General features: G+C 26.7%; 1 long non-coding RNA gene across 1 annotated transcript; it reads left to right on the top strand.

The window, feature by feature from the left end:
* Nucleotides 1–8,427: 8,427 nt before the first annotated feature.
* On the top strand, nt 8,428–10,344 carry LOC122270394 (uncharacterized). The gene is made up of 2 exons (XR_006225771.1): nt 8,428–8,695; nt 10,127–10,344. It is a non-coding gene; the product is annotated as an uncharacterized lncRNA (long non-coding RNA).
* Nucleotides 10,345–12,743: the final 2,399 nt, after the last annotated feature.

The raw sequence follows: 12,743 nt of genomic DNA, 5'->3' as shown, positions 1-12,743 counted from the left end.
TATATATATATATACCAAATCTTAGCCTAGGATGTTCTGGACACATTTTATGGTCAGATAAATTATGATCCATCGAATACTTACCATTATAGTGAATTTTAAGTGTATATTGCACCGTAATTTAAAAATCAGAGTTTCCTGTCTAAGGATAACAATTCGAAATTGATTTTACTTTTGCTCAAATCGCTGGAAGTATGTTATTGAGCAAGTATGCTACTCGTAACCAGCTTATCGCTATATGCTTAGAAATTGAAAATTTTAACGAAATTCGATAGAAGAATTTCAAGAATAATATCAAAATCATCAATTGCTAAATTGTTTAAGATTCCGAAATGCATTTTGCACAACCGTGAAGTTGTTGTAAAGGCAGAAGAACAAAGTGTTCCTATTTAATGACATCGTTCCCGTGAAGCAAAATTTCAAAAGATAAAAAGGCACCGAATGACTGGCTAAAGTTTATGGTCAATATTAAAATATGTAATTTGAAAAAAAAAATTTATGCATTTTTAAACTTTTATGATATATATTAAATAATACTTTCACTTTATAGACAAAAAAATGCATATATCTCTATTCCATAATTCTATTTAAAGTGTGGCAAGTTTTTGCCAAAATAAATTCAGTATGTATGAAATATACGTAAATATATGCGCTAATTTTATGTACTCTAGATTTTTTAATTAATTGTTAGCTATTTCTTATTTATTTTACTTAATATTAATTTATTTATTTAACATTACTTATTTATCTTTTTTATATTAAAAAAATAATTGTAACTTTTTCTTGTAAGATTAAATAGCTGTACATAAATATAGATATTTTTCCTTATTTTATTGCGTTTCGTAATCCTTTTCTAATTTTACAGTTTAATTTTAACTATTTTTTAAGCGATACAAAAACATTTTATAGGTAGAATGTCTTCAAGGCAATGTGTTAACCTGTTTCATTAATTATTTTTTGTTATAGTTCTTCGAATTTTAAAGATTTGAAAGCTTCAATTTGCATAAAAAACATCTACCAATATCTTTTTTCTGGACTTTTTTACTATTTAAACGTAGTAATTAAATATAGTCTATTGCAGTTATACTATACATAAATTTTTGTTTTTAAGGAAATAAATTTTTGATGTTCAATTTTAAAATTCAAGTGATTTTGTAAATAAAAGTAACTCTGAGTAATTTTCGTTGTCGTATCTGCTTTCAAGTAATCCCAACAGTATAACTTAGCAGTGAAACAGAATTTGGAGACGTAAACAACTTTACAAAACTTAAATGCGTCAAAAATATTCTTTGATACTAGCTATTGCCTTTAAAAACAAATTCGTGTCATATATTTAAAATCTATGCATAATATTGATATAATGTTTTCTTATTCATATTTGCACTTGATCGTGAGCTCAAAAAAATGAAAGAAAATCTTAATAAATTCTCAGAGTAAATGCATATAGTGAAAGTTGTGTTGTAATATTTGTCTAAAGCATATTCTTCTCTTCTGAATTAATGATGTTTATATACACAGCACAAGAGATGCTTTTTATTTTGAATGTTCTACTTGTTGTGAATTGCTCTAAATTGCCGGAGTTCGTCTTTCCTTTTTTGGATTTTAAACACCTTTTCTTATTTATTCTTGTACGTGAAACTCATCTCTCCTCTCAAAACCATTATTATTTATCATTTTTATTCCTCATTTTTAAATTCTTGTGACAAGCCTATAAAGGAATATTTGGTAGTTTTTGAATTTTGTGTTGAGTAAGAGTGTACTTTAAAAAAGAAATCGCAGTTGTTTATGAATCATTTTATTTGCTTTTGTTTTAGAAAAGACAACTTAATCCTAATTATAAAAATATAAGTATATTATTACATTGATTATAGTAGAATGCTTAACCTGAAAAGAAATTTGTCGAGCTCCAAAACGCCAAATATTGCAAAAATTTAAAACGGAAAACCGGCTTTAGAGGGATAAGAACTGGTTTCGCTTGAATAATTTCCGATAGCTTATTGTTTGAAAGTTTCTCACCTCATATTTCTTCGTAAGTAAACTTGCTGATTTCTCACTTATTTTTTGTACGCATTCGAAAGAATTACAATTTTAAAAATTTCACCTTTGATTAAGGACTGTAACCGTAAATAGTACACCCTTCACTTGAAGTGCCTGTACAGTTATCATAATCCGCAGCACAGTTAACGTAAAATTTATTGAATTGTAGCTAATCTACCACTTCAAAATTACAATTAAAATTCACTAGTATATAAGACATGTTAACTCGATTCTATGATGGGGGTATCTTTTCATAGATGAAGGTTGACATTGTCGAAAACAACTCTCCCTACATTGGTGACCCGGACGTATTGTGAACACGCCTACCTTGGCAGAAGCGCCCACTTCGATATGAACACGCCTACATCGACAGTAACGTCTACTTCGTTGGATGGTCCATATTGAATAGATGACTTGCTACTTGTGACTGCAACATCATCCACCTACTAGCGCTGTTGCTGCTCAGTTTCAATCACACACAACGTTTACACTCGACTACTAAAGGCAATACAGAAGCGGCTACTTAATAAACCTCTCACATTCAGTACGGTGATCTTAATACAGCTCTCCCGGCTTCACACAAAACAACAGCGATGATTTAACTAGTGGTATCCATTCATCGAATTCTATCACAGTTATAATTCTGGTGAGGGAGTACTGTAGAGTATCTACCACTACAAAATTACAATTACAATTCACTAGTATATATGACATGTTAACTCGATTCTATGATGGGGGTACCTTTTCATAGATGAAGGTTGACATTGTCGTAAACAATTCTCCCCACGGAATAAAAGTCATATTTTGTATGGAATTATCTTTAGACAAATGAATTTTATAGTTGTGTGCAGATTTTTTTTTTTAATTCACTTAAAGAGTTCTCAAGATAAGGCGAAATACGCATAAAGTAAAATTAACATTAAGAGGTCAAGACTTTGAATCACTCGCTTGATCTAACTATGGGGACCATATTTTCCAGATCATTGATACCTCACGTCTGGAAGAAAAAAAAAACGATCATTGATACTCCCTATATTTTGGGGATCAGAAATCCAAATCCATTGAAAAAAAGGTATAATTCAAAGAAAGTAAGTTGTTGCGTCTGATTTTGGAACTTAAAATATCGTCTGCACATATTAATTAGCATAATTGAGGTCATCACCTCGAGCCATTATGATTGAGTCCTAGAGTGTGAAGATCCGATCATTAGATCAAAAGTTATTCTGGGTGGTTGAGTTCTTTTTTGCCCACTGTTCCTATGAAAAATTTCTTGTAATTGTGAAACATTCTGTATGAAAGAATAATTTTTTTTTTTACCGTTTAATATTTTTTAAAAAGTTAATCAGACATTCTCACCCGAACCAATCACACTCTTGAAATATAAAAAAAAACTTTTAATTTAAAAAATATATCTTAGAATTCTAAATATAGTGTATTTATATGGATAACCCTATTAATATATTTATTAGCACGGAAAATAAAATTAGAAATAGTGAAAAAATAAAAATAATAAAATAAGAATAAAAATAAATCATGAAATTTTATGCTTACTCTGAAGTTACTAGACTAATAAACCTCTTCCAAATGAAAATAGGATTTAAAGTATTACACGAGCAAGCTAGCTAAATTTTTATGTGAATACTTATACATTTTATGTTATAACCGCCATTGCACAGACTGCCCAATTTTGAGTTTACGGCTACCAATGTTCAATGACGTAGTCTTGTAATTTTGAATTCAATACGGAAGACAAGGTAACTTCTGGAGACAATTGCTTCGTAAAGGACATTTTGAGGGAACAAACCTGCATTTGCGTGAAAGGGATAGCAGGAAAATCTACCACGGTTAGTCTGATGGTAAGGAGATTCTAATCCTCGACCCGTCTACCAGCGAGGTTACGCCATTATCCTCGCCGGCCTGGCTTTTCGTCAGTACTGTGGTGCGTGCGAGCTGGGTGTGGAATTCGTATCTACCAGCCATCGCTGGGATTTAAACCCGAGTAACATCACTGGAGGCGAGCGCTCGATCCCTGACCCACCACGGCTCTTACTAAGTAGCAAAATAAAGGAAAACAATATTTTTAATCAGAAATACTGATGAAGTAAAGGAGTTTTTTTCACTACTCACTTTGTCTTCCATCCTCCCTGATTTCTTCATAATTCTGTTTGTATAATTAATTTGTTATTGATAATCAGATTGTTAAATCAAAATTAAGACTTTGCAATTTAAAAAAAAAAAGAAAAAGCATTTTATTTATTGCATTAAATTTGAATAGCTTTAAGAGTCTATGTTTCTAATTCTATTGGAGGAAAATTTTAAACCTAAAAAATTTGGACTATCTTCTTAAAAATTTGGAAACTTTTATTTTATTTATGTGCAGATTGTATTCTTTTTATAGTTATTTTCAATAGAGTTTCATTCAAATTACGATCTTCTTTGTATACAGGCAAAATATTTTTAGAATTAAATCAAGAATGCGAAAATCATCATTATTTATTAAAAGAAAACTACTTTATGTATCGACGTATCTAAGAGCGGTGTTTTATTCATTAAATTAGCATATCTTGACATATCGGAGGAAAGCTTAAGGTCACAATTCAACCGAAGCAGAATTGCTAGCGAGTTGCGTCAAGAGCATTGATTTCAGATTATGTATATTTCTGGTGAAAATAAAATTGTCTACAAAAGACAAAATTCAACTTTATTTTGATTTTATGAACTAGATTTCCTTAACTGATTTTATCAACTAGCAGTTTTTTTACTTTATTAACTAGTAGTTTTCTTTAATTTTATTAACTAGATTGTTTTTGTCAGAATTGTCATTACTATATAGTACGGCAATTTTTTCAGAATATTTGTCTTCTAATATATCTTGTAATAAAACAAGCAATATAAATGTGAAGTTATTTAAATTATGTTTTTCAATGTAAGTTGGTAGCTAACAGTTGTGAATGAGTAAGTGATCACTTTATAATATATATATATATATATATATAGGGTGTCTATAAAAGAACTCCGGGGTTTTAAAAATTCATATCTCACTAACTATAAAAGATAGCAAAATTTAGTCGATTTCTCTGAAAAGAGTAGCTCAAAAAGTTTTACTCATACCAATTGGGAATGTTTGTATCAACTGTTGGCGACGCTGCAGAGCGTGACCTTGAAATGACGTCGCGAAATTTGAAATGNGACCCTCAAAATATAGGAATTAGATATATATATACAGATAGAGAGAGAGAGAAAATATGGAAAATAATAAAAAATAATGACAAGAGAAGAAAAATTATTAAGATTATTTTTTAAAAGTATTTAAAAAAACATTTTTTATTTATCTAAAAAAAAGAATTATATAATATATATATAATATATTATATAATATGTATATATAATATGTATATACTATATATATAGTTAAAGTTTTTTTAATAATTCAAAAAATACCAGAAGATTAACTATTATTTTTTAAAGCAAAAATAAACAAAAACAGTGATCATTAATAACATTTATCATTTTAGTTTTTCCATAAATTTATCTTTTTTAAATAAAATTTCTGTATTTTTTATTTTAAATTCCTTAAAGATCTTTAGATTTATCCCTACTTTGTTATTCAACAAAAGGTGAAACGTTTCTGCAAGTAAAGCGTTTTTATTTGTTTACTTCGAAAAATATTGGAAAAAATGATTTTGCGAGAGAATAACAATCTAGAATATCTGTTCTAGATGTTCCATGTATGTATAGCAAATAAAATCCTTGAATACTTGTGACAACAACTATTTGTAAAAACTACAAACAAAAATGTCGTATTTTACTTTGGTTTCTTGCTACTTAAAAATAGAAATAAATACAACAAACGACCTTCTATTTAAAGACAATGTTTCTTTGTTGCAAATTTTATGTAAGTAACAACTATTTAAATTAAAAAATAAGCAAATTAAAAACATCTCCAAATTTTAAGATTGTGTAAATGTTTTCACACTATTCCAATTTTGGGACTCTTTTAAGCATAATATTGCTTCACTTTAATAATGTTAATAAGTCTAAAGAACAGTACATAGATCAACTAATTTTATTACATTTCCATTTGTAACAAAATATTTTAGCAAGTTAGAACGGCCTAAGGCAAATTAACATGCGAATTTAAAAAAAGTGTCTCAAATATTTAAGGATTCAAATATCATTATATTGTCAGGCGTTTTGGAATGTTGTAACGCTCACATTTCTCTTCACTTAATGCCAAGTTCGACAAAACAAGACAGCATTTAATTATTCGTAAACTTGATTGTATTATATTATTAATCAACTTTAATGAAAGTGAGAATTAATGACATACTTTATTAAGTTAGCATCCAATTTATTCAACTATACGGTACAAGGTATCCATATTGTGGTTCAACATTTAACTAGTTCTCAAAAACGTACCAAGTGAAGCTGCTAAAGTTAAATTCATACATATTAAGAAAATTCAGGATCATATTTTATGAGCTATAAAAGAAAATTACAATAGTTAATCATGAAAACAAGTCTATCATATTATTTTAAAGATTGTTGCTTAATTTATTCGAAACAAAAAATAAAACATAGCATCTCTAAATATCTTGAATGATATTTTTGGCTTCTAAATTGATTTCACATTGGTTTGTATTGTGCTGCAATTTAAATCGTAATAAAATATCTCTCTTTTTGTTTATGTTATCTAACGAATGATCCTAAAAAGAAGGCATTTGTAGAACTGAATTGTTGATTAGAATATAAATTATTTGTATATGTCATTATATTATTTATAATATTATTTAACATAGTTAATATACTTAAATATGTTTTTTTGAGTTCGTGTTAAACCCCAAGATTTTATAACGCTAAGGTCAGAAAAAAATAATATAAAATTATTAATTAATAAATCAATTATAACCTAATTGCGCATAATTAATATTATAAACACTATATAACAATTATAAATAGCATATAAATTAATATATAAAAATAATAAATCTATCTTTTATCTATCAATTATTATTTGAATGAATATTTTCACTCAAAATTTTCTTAAAAATCATTAAATAAATGTTTCGTTAGATACCTAATACTTATTAAGCATTACTTTGTTACAATGAAATTATATATATTTTTCGCTATGAGCAAATATTTACTGTATTTTTGTTTAATCAAGGCATAATGAATATAAGCTCATGCTTTTCAATTGAGAATAATGCCAAATTGTATAAATACCGCGTAAAAAGTAAAGAAAACGTTGATTACACATCAAGCCTTTTATGAAACAAAAGAAAAAGTACAAAAAAGATAAAACAGCGGATCCAAAAAGGAAAAAAAAGAACCCCTTTTATAACTTTGGAGCTAATGATCGGATCTTCACGTTAAATGTCTCCATTTCAAAGGTTCGAGGGAGTGACCTTAAATTAAATATGTTAAATAATTATTGCAGATGATATTTTGAGTTACGAAATCAGACACTAAAATTTTCTCTGAATAAACATATCTTTTGTTTAGACAGATTCGGATTTCTGACTCCCAAAATGGAGAGAAAGTTGCTATCTGGGAAATATGGTCTGAAGAGTTCAATCAGAAGAAGAGTCCAATGTTTGGACAATTGTCCAATGTTAAATTTACTTTTACATATTTGAAAAAGTAAATGAATAAAAATAAAACAATTAGAAGGTAATTAAAAACAAATGAAAAGGTATTTAAATAAATAACATATGAAAAGGTAATTAAAAAATTTTCACTCAATTATATAATTCATTTATCCAAAGTTATTAGTTTATGTAAAAAGTAATTATTTCACTTAATAATAAACGAAAAAATTTTGAATTGTGTAGTGTAAATCTTCTTACATCCTTTTTAAGAATGTCATTTTACATGCCAAAATACAAAATTTGAGTAAAATTGATATAATTTTTCATCAGAAATCAAATTTAAAAAATACGACTTACTACCCAAAAAAGTCTCAATACGACATCCTAATTCATTTTTGGTAGATTTCATTTCAGTAAATATTTACCATACTTCTGTAGATTGTAGAATCCCATTATACTTTTTCATCCAGTTTATTTTATTATTATATCCTCATCTGCTAAAATAGGGAGTTTTAATATTGTATTAATGTAGCCAAAGCAAAATATATCAATACAATTGCGCGAGGAATAACAAATAAAAACAAGAACAAAACTTTATCTAATCAAAATTGAAAAACAAAAATTACAAAAAAATGCAAAATAGGAACCTATAAATCGAGGAGTTATAACGAATGCCATGTCCTTACAGTCAACTTGCAAAAATGTTTGCTACTTGAATTAATAATACCAATAACAATAATATGNATGTATATATGATTTGAATAAATAGTCCCTAAAGGCCATATCACACATAGCGAAAATTCGTTAAATTCAACCATCAACTCAACCCCAACTTCAACTCCGAAGACAACCCCGTCCGAAAATATAGGTGTGCTATACTCATCCGAGTTGGAACAACTGCTGTTCAACTCTTTCACATCTCTTCGAAAGTGTTGAAGCAACTTCACAATTCAACCAATCAGGTGGCAGCAACCGAATGGGGTTATGGGATAGCACAAGTCAAAACAATATGGCGGCAAAGTTTATCTGACGAAGCAGGATATCTAATTTGTTATATATTAATTCTGGTGAGTTTTTAATTGAGTATTGATTTTAAAGTTATTTTATACGAAGTATAAATCTGTTTCTAATCATTAAAGAATTTTATGTTATAAATGTGTTATGTTTTTAACCGTGAATTAAAAATATGACTTTCTACGCCAAATTCGCCAATCTGAAGTAAATTTTGCAAGTACATAAAAGTAGTTTTGTTTTATATTTTGACATTACTTTAAATGATAAGCAAATTTTATGAATTGCATTTAATCTCTTTTGTACGTAACTGTATATTTGTTAGTATTCGCGGAATTAAAATATAGTTTTTTTTTTCAATTACTTTGCTCTTTCTATAGTTCCGATAAGATTATACCAGAAATTATTCTAGAGTTGGTACTGAATTCAGTGATTTTGAATATTTTTTTACAAAGGAAAAAATAGCGTTATAAAAAGTAAACTTTTCTGAAAACTTACTCATACCTAAACAATATGCTGACATAATTAGTATATTTGTATTATTTTATTTTTAAACTGTATATTTGTCAGTATTCGCGGAATAAAAATTTGTTTTTTTCTAATTACTTTGCACTTTCTATCAGGGTTAGACAAGTGGGCCCACCTTGAAAAAACCCACTTGGGACGCTAAGTGGGTTTTATTAAAAAAAAAAAAAGTTATTATTAAAACTTATTGATTCGCATGTAATTTTATGTAATTTATTGTGTAGCATAAGTTTGTCATATAGATCTGCATGCTTTATATGATTAATATTTATAAAGTTAAAGAAACTTGAATCTGTAATTTTATAATACTATTAAAAACTTAAAGCGGGTTTTTTCAAGAAGTAATATTTAATGAAATTAAATTAGATGGAAATTTAAATAACATAGTCTGTAAGGATCAATTTTTCAAATGCAGTTGCATGTCTTATATATTATCAATAAGCAGGTTTTGCATAAATTATGAAGGAAGTTGAAAATATTTTTTTACCCGTTAAAGCACTTAACAGGTTTTTTCAAGGTAATATTTCTAATAAAAAAATATTAACACGCGTTTAACATTAAATATACTAATATGTAGGTACTTTTTATATCTGCTTTTTTCATAATTTAATAGATTAATTTATTTTTTGAAATTAAAGATAAAGTTAAAATTATTTATCTAAAAAAGAAGTCTTCTTCTTAAGGTTAAATATTTGAAAAAATGGGACAAGTAACTGATACTCCTTGTAATTATACATAATTTTAATTTCACTTTCTATTAATCTTATTATAAAAACATGGAAAACCATTAAAAATTTATTTCAGTTTTTACTGATAATAAAAAACTTACTCATACCATAACAATATGCTGACAGAATTAATTGGTTGGTATTATTTTATTTTCCATGAATGTTCCTTATTGTCTGTTGCCTTAAATACACTTGCTTCACCTTTCTTAATAAAATTTTTTACTTGTACTGCAGCAAAGATGAGTAAAAATTTTGAGCAAGCTCCCGTTGGGGAAACTTTTAAATGGAGCATCGAAATGGAGAGCACATTTATTGAACTCTGGAAGAAAAAAGAGAACATTTGGAATGTAACATCCCGCCACCACCACAGGAAATATCATTTAAGAGCTCATAAAAAATTAATCGAAACTGCTTTTATATTTCTTTTGGAATAAATTGTTCATATTTATCAATTCTTGTTTTTCCTAATTTTTAAATAGTTTGTGTTTATTATGTTGAACCTTTAACAAAATAGTGCCCTTTAATAACTTTCTCTTTTTTTTAATTCATTTTCACGTAAGCTTTTAATTTTCTATAAAAGGCAGGGTTCGTGATTTAAAAAAAAAAAAAATCAGATTTTTTCGATTTAAATCGGATTTTTTTGATTTAAATCAGATTTTCTTGATTTTTATTCAAATACACTGTAAAAACTTTCATTTATGATTGAAAAAACTTTGTAAATGTTTAATCAAAATTTAATTAATATTAAAACTATATTATAGCAATATTTTAGAAGCCTAACTTACTAAAATAATTTTTCATTATAATACATAGCTTTGAATACATAGCAACCATTCCGAAATAAATACATAATTGAAATTTAAGGAGTAGATGAAATAGAAAATTTAAAGAATACTTCAGGGGTCTATCTAGGTTTTTCTGAGAGGTATACCTATTTTGCGAAAATTTAGACATAATTTGTGAAAATTAAAAATCATATCAAAAAATCAACACAAATATGGTAAAAATATGGGTTTATCGTTTCTTACAAGACACAAAAGTAAAATTTTAAGAAAAAGGTATTTTGTCAAATTATTCTACCGTTTTTCCTAAAGTTGAATTTGTGAAGGTACCGCTGACTATTAAAACAAAGTTTCATTAGTAAACCATAATTTTAAGTTAAAATTGTGATTTCTTCTCTTTTTTTTCTTGATTTTTAAAATGACAAAATAAATGTAACAGATTGTGTTTATAAATGTAGACATTCATCAAAAAACAAATAAATATTTGATCTATATATTTTTGTATTAAAATAATTATTTTTAATTCTATATCAAAATAGATAAGTTTAGCTAAAGAAAATTTTTCAAAAATTCTATGTACTCATTGGAATTTTTTTTCACAAAATTTCATTACAGAAAATCAGATAATGTCAAAGATACTGTAAACATTATAACCCTACTGCTAACATAACCCTACTGCTTCAAATAGACTTTGAAGAGAAGAATGCCACTATAGCAGGAGAAAAATATCGGAATTCATCAGCCTTTTTTTTATTTTTTTTTATTTTTGGCATATTAGGGCAATTTCTTTTTTATATAACCTCAAGCTTCAGAAATATACATTTTCCACCAATTAAATATAATGTAGATTTTAATTCCACGCTTTTTCATTCAAAAGGTGGAATTTTAATTAACATTATTTGCATTATTTTTTGAAAAAAATCATGCTTATTAATTTCTTTCTACAGCTATGCAAGTCTATATTAAGACAGCATTAAATGTTTACTTTAATCTGTACTTTCAATCTCAAGAATCAAAACATTTTTAAAAATGTAATTTCAAATGTGTTCGGATTTAACAAACACCAAGAATGAAAGTAATTTCGTTAACTAAAATTAATTAATGAAGCAATTTATTTAAAATAAATTTTAAAACTAAGAAAACAAAATAATAGAAGTAACAATAATTTAAAACACTGATTTTTAACTTTTAAAATCAATATATATATTTAAAAAGAAATAATTGATTTAAATCAATGATTTTTTTAAAAAAATAATTTGATTTAAATCAAGCTGATTTAAATCAACAAACCCTGATAAATAGCACAATTTTTCTTCAAACTAGAGTATTTCACTAAACATATATATAATAATGCATATCGAAATCTTAAGAAACTATTTTAATAATTTTTCAAAAACTTAAAGTCAACATTAAAATAATTAATTGCATTAATTTGGTGCAAAAAATTATCTAGCTCCTAAATTTTGTTCTTACTGTTTATTTTTACTTTTATATTAGATTTTGTTTTCTCTGTTGTAAAATATAGATAGTAAATGTAAGTTGCAATTAGCTATATTATGTTATTAAATATATGAAAAAATTAAAGGTAATTTATTTGAATAATTTAAAATAAGTACTATATGACTAAAGGTAAGGAATGACCTAAAAATATATTTATTAACTAAAGATAAAAATCCATTGCGACTTATGTGTTTAATTTATGATAAATGAAATTAATACAGCATGCAACGAATATATTTATAACAAAATGGTGATTTTTCTTTCCTAATTTACTTTTCCAATATGAAAACTAATTATATATTTTTAACTTTTATGTCAAAGATTGCACAAATGAAAGCAAACAGTTCTCTCAATAAATTTTCCTAACAGCTTAATCTTTGTCTTCGTAAACGTCATGCTTTACTCCAAAGTGTCCTTCTCTTCTCTTTTTTTTTCTTTATCAAACTGTAAATGATCAAACTTGAAATTGCTAAGGAAGGATCCATTGCCGTCGATTAGATTAAATTTAACTACCACACGCGCTGAGTCTTTCGATGAAAAATTTTATTCGTCTATCCATAAAGCGCTAA

This window comes from Parasteatoda tepidariorum, chromosome 7, assembly GCF_043381705.1.
Source record: "Parasteatoda tepidariorum isolate YZ-2023 chromosome 7, CAS_Ptep_4.0, whole genome shotgun sequence".
NCBI classification, from domain to species: domain Eukaryota; kingdom Metazoa; phylum Arthropoda; class Arachnida; order Araneae; family Theridiidae; genus Parasteatoda; species Parasteatoda tepidariorum.
Note: the sequence above shows the minus strand (reverse complement) of the source record. Positions and strands in the feature narration are given on the sequence as shown.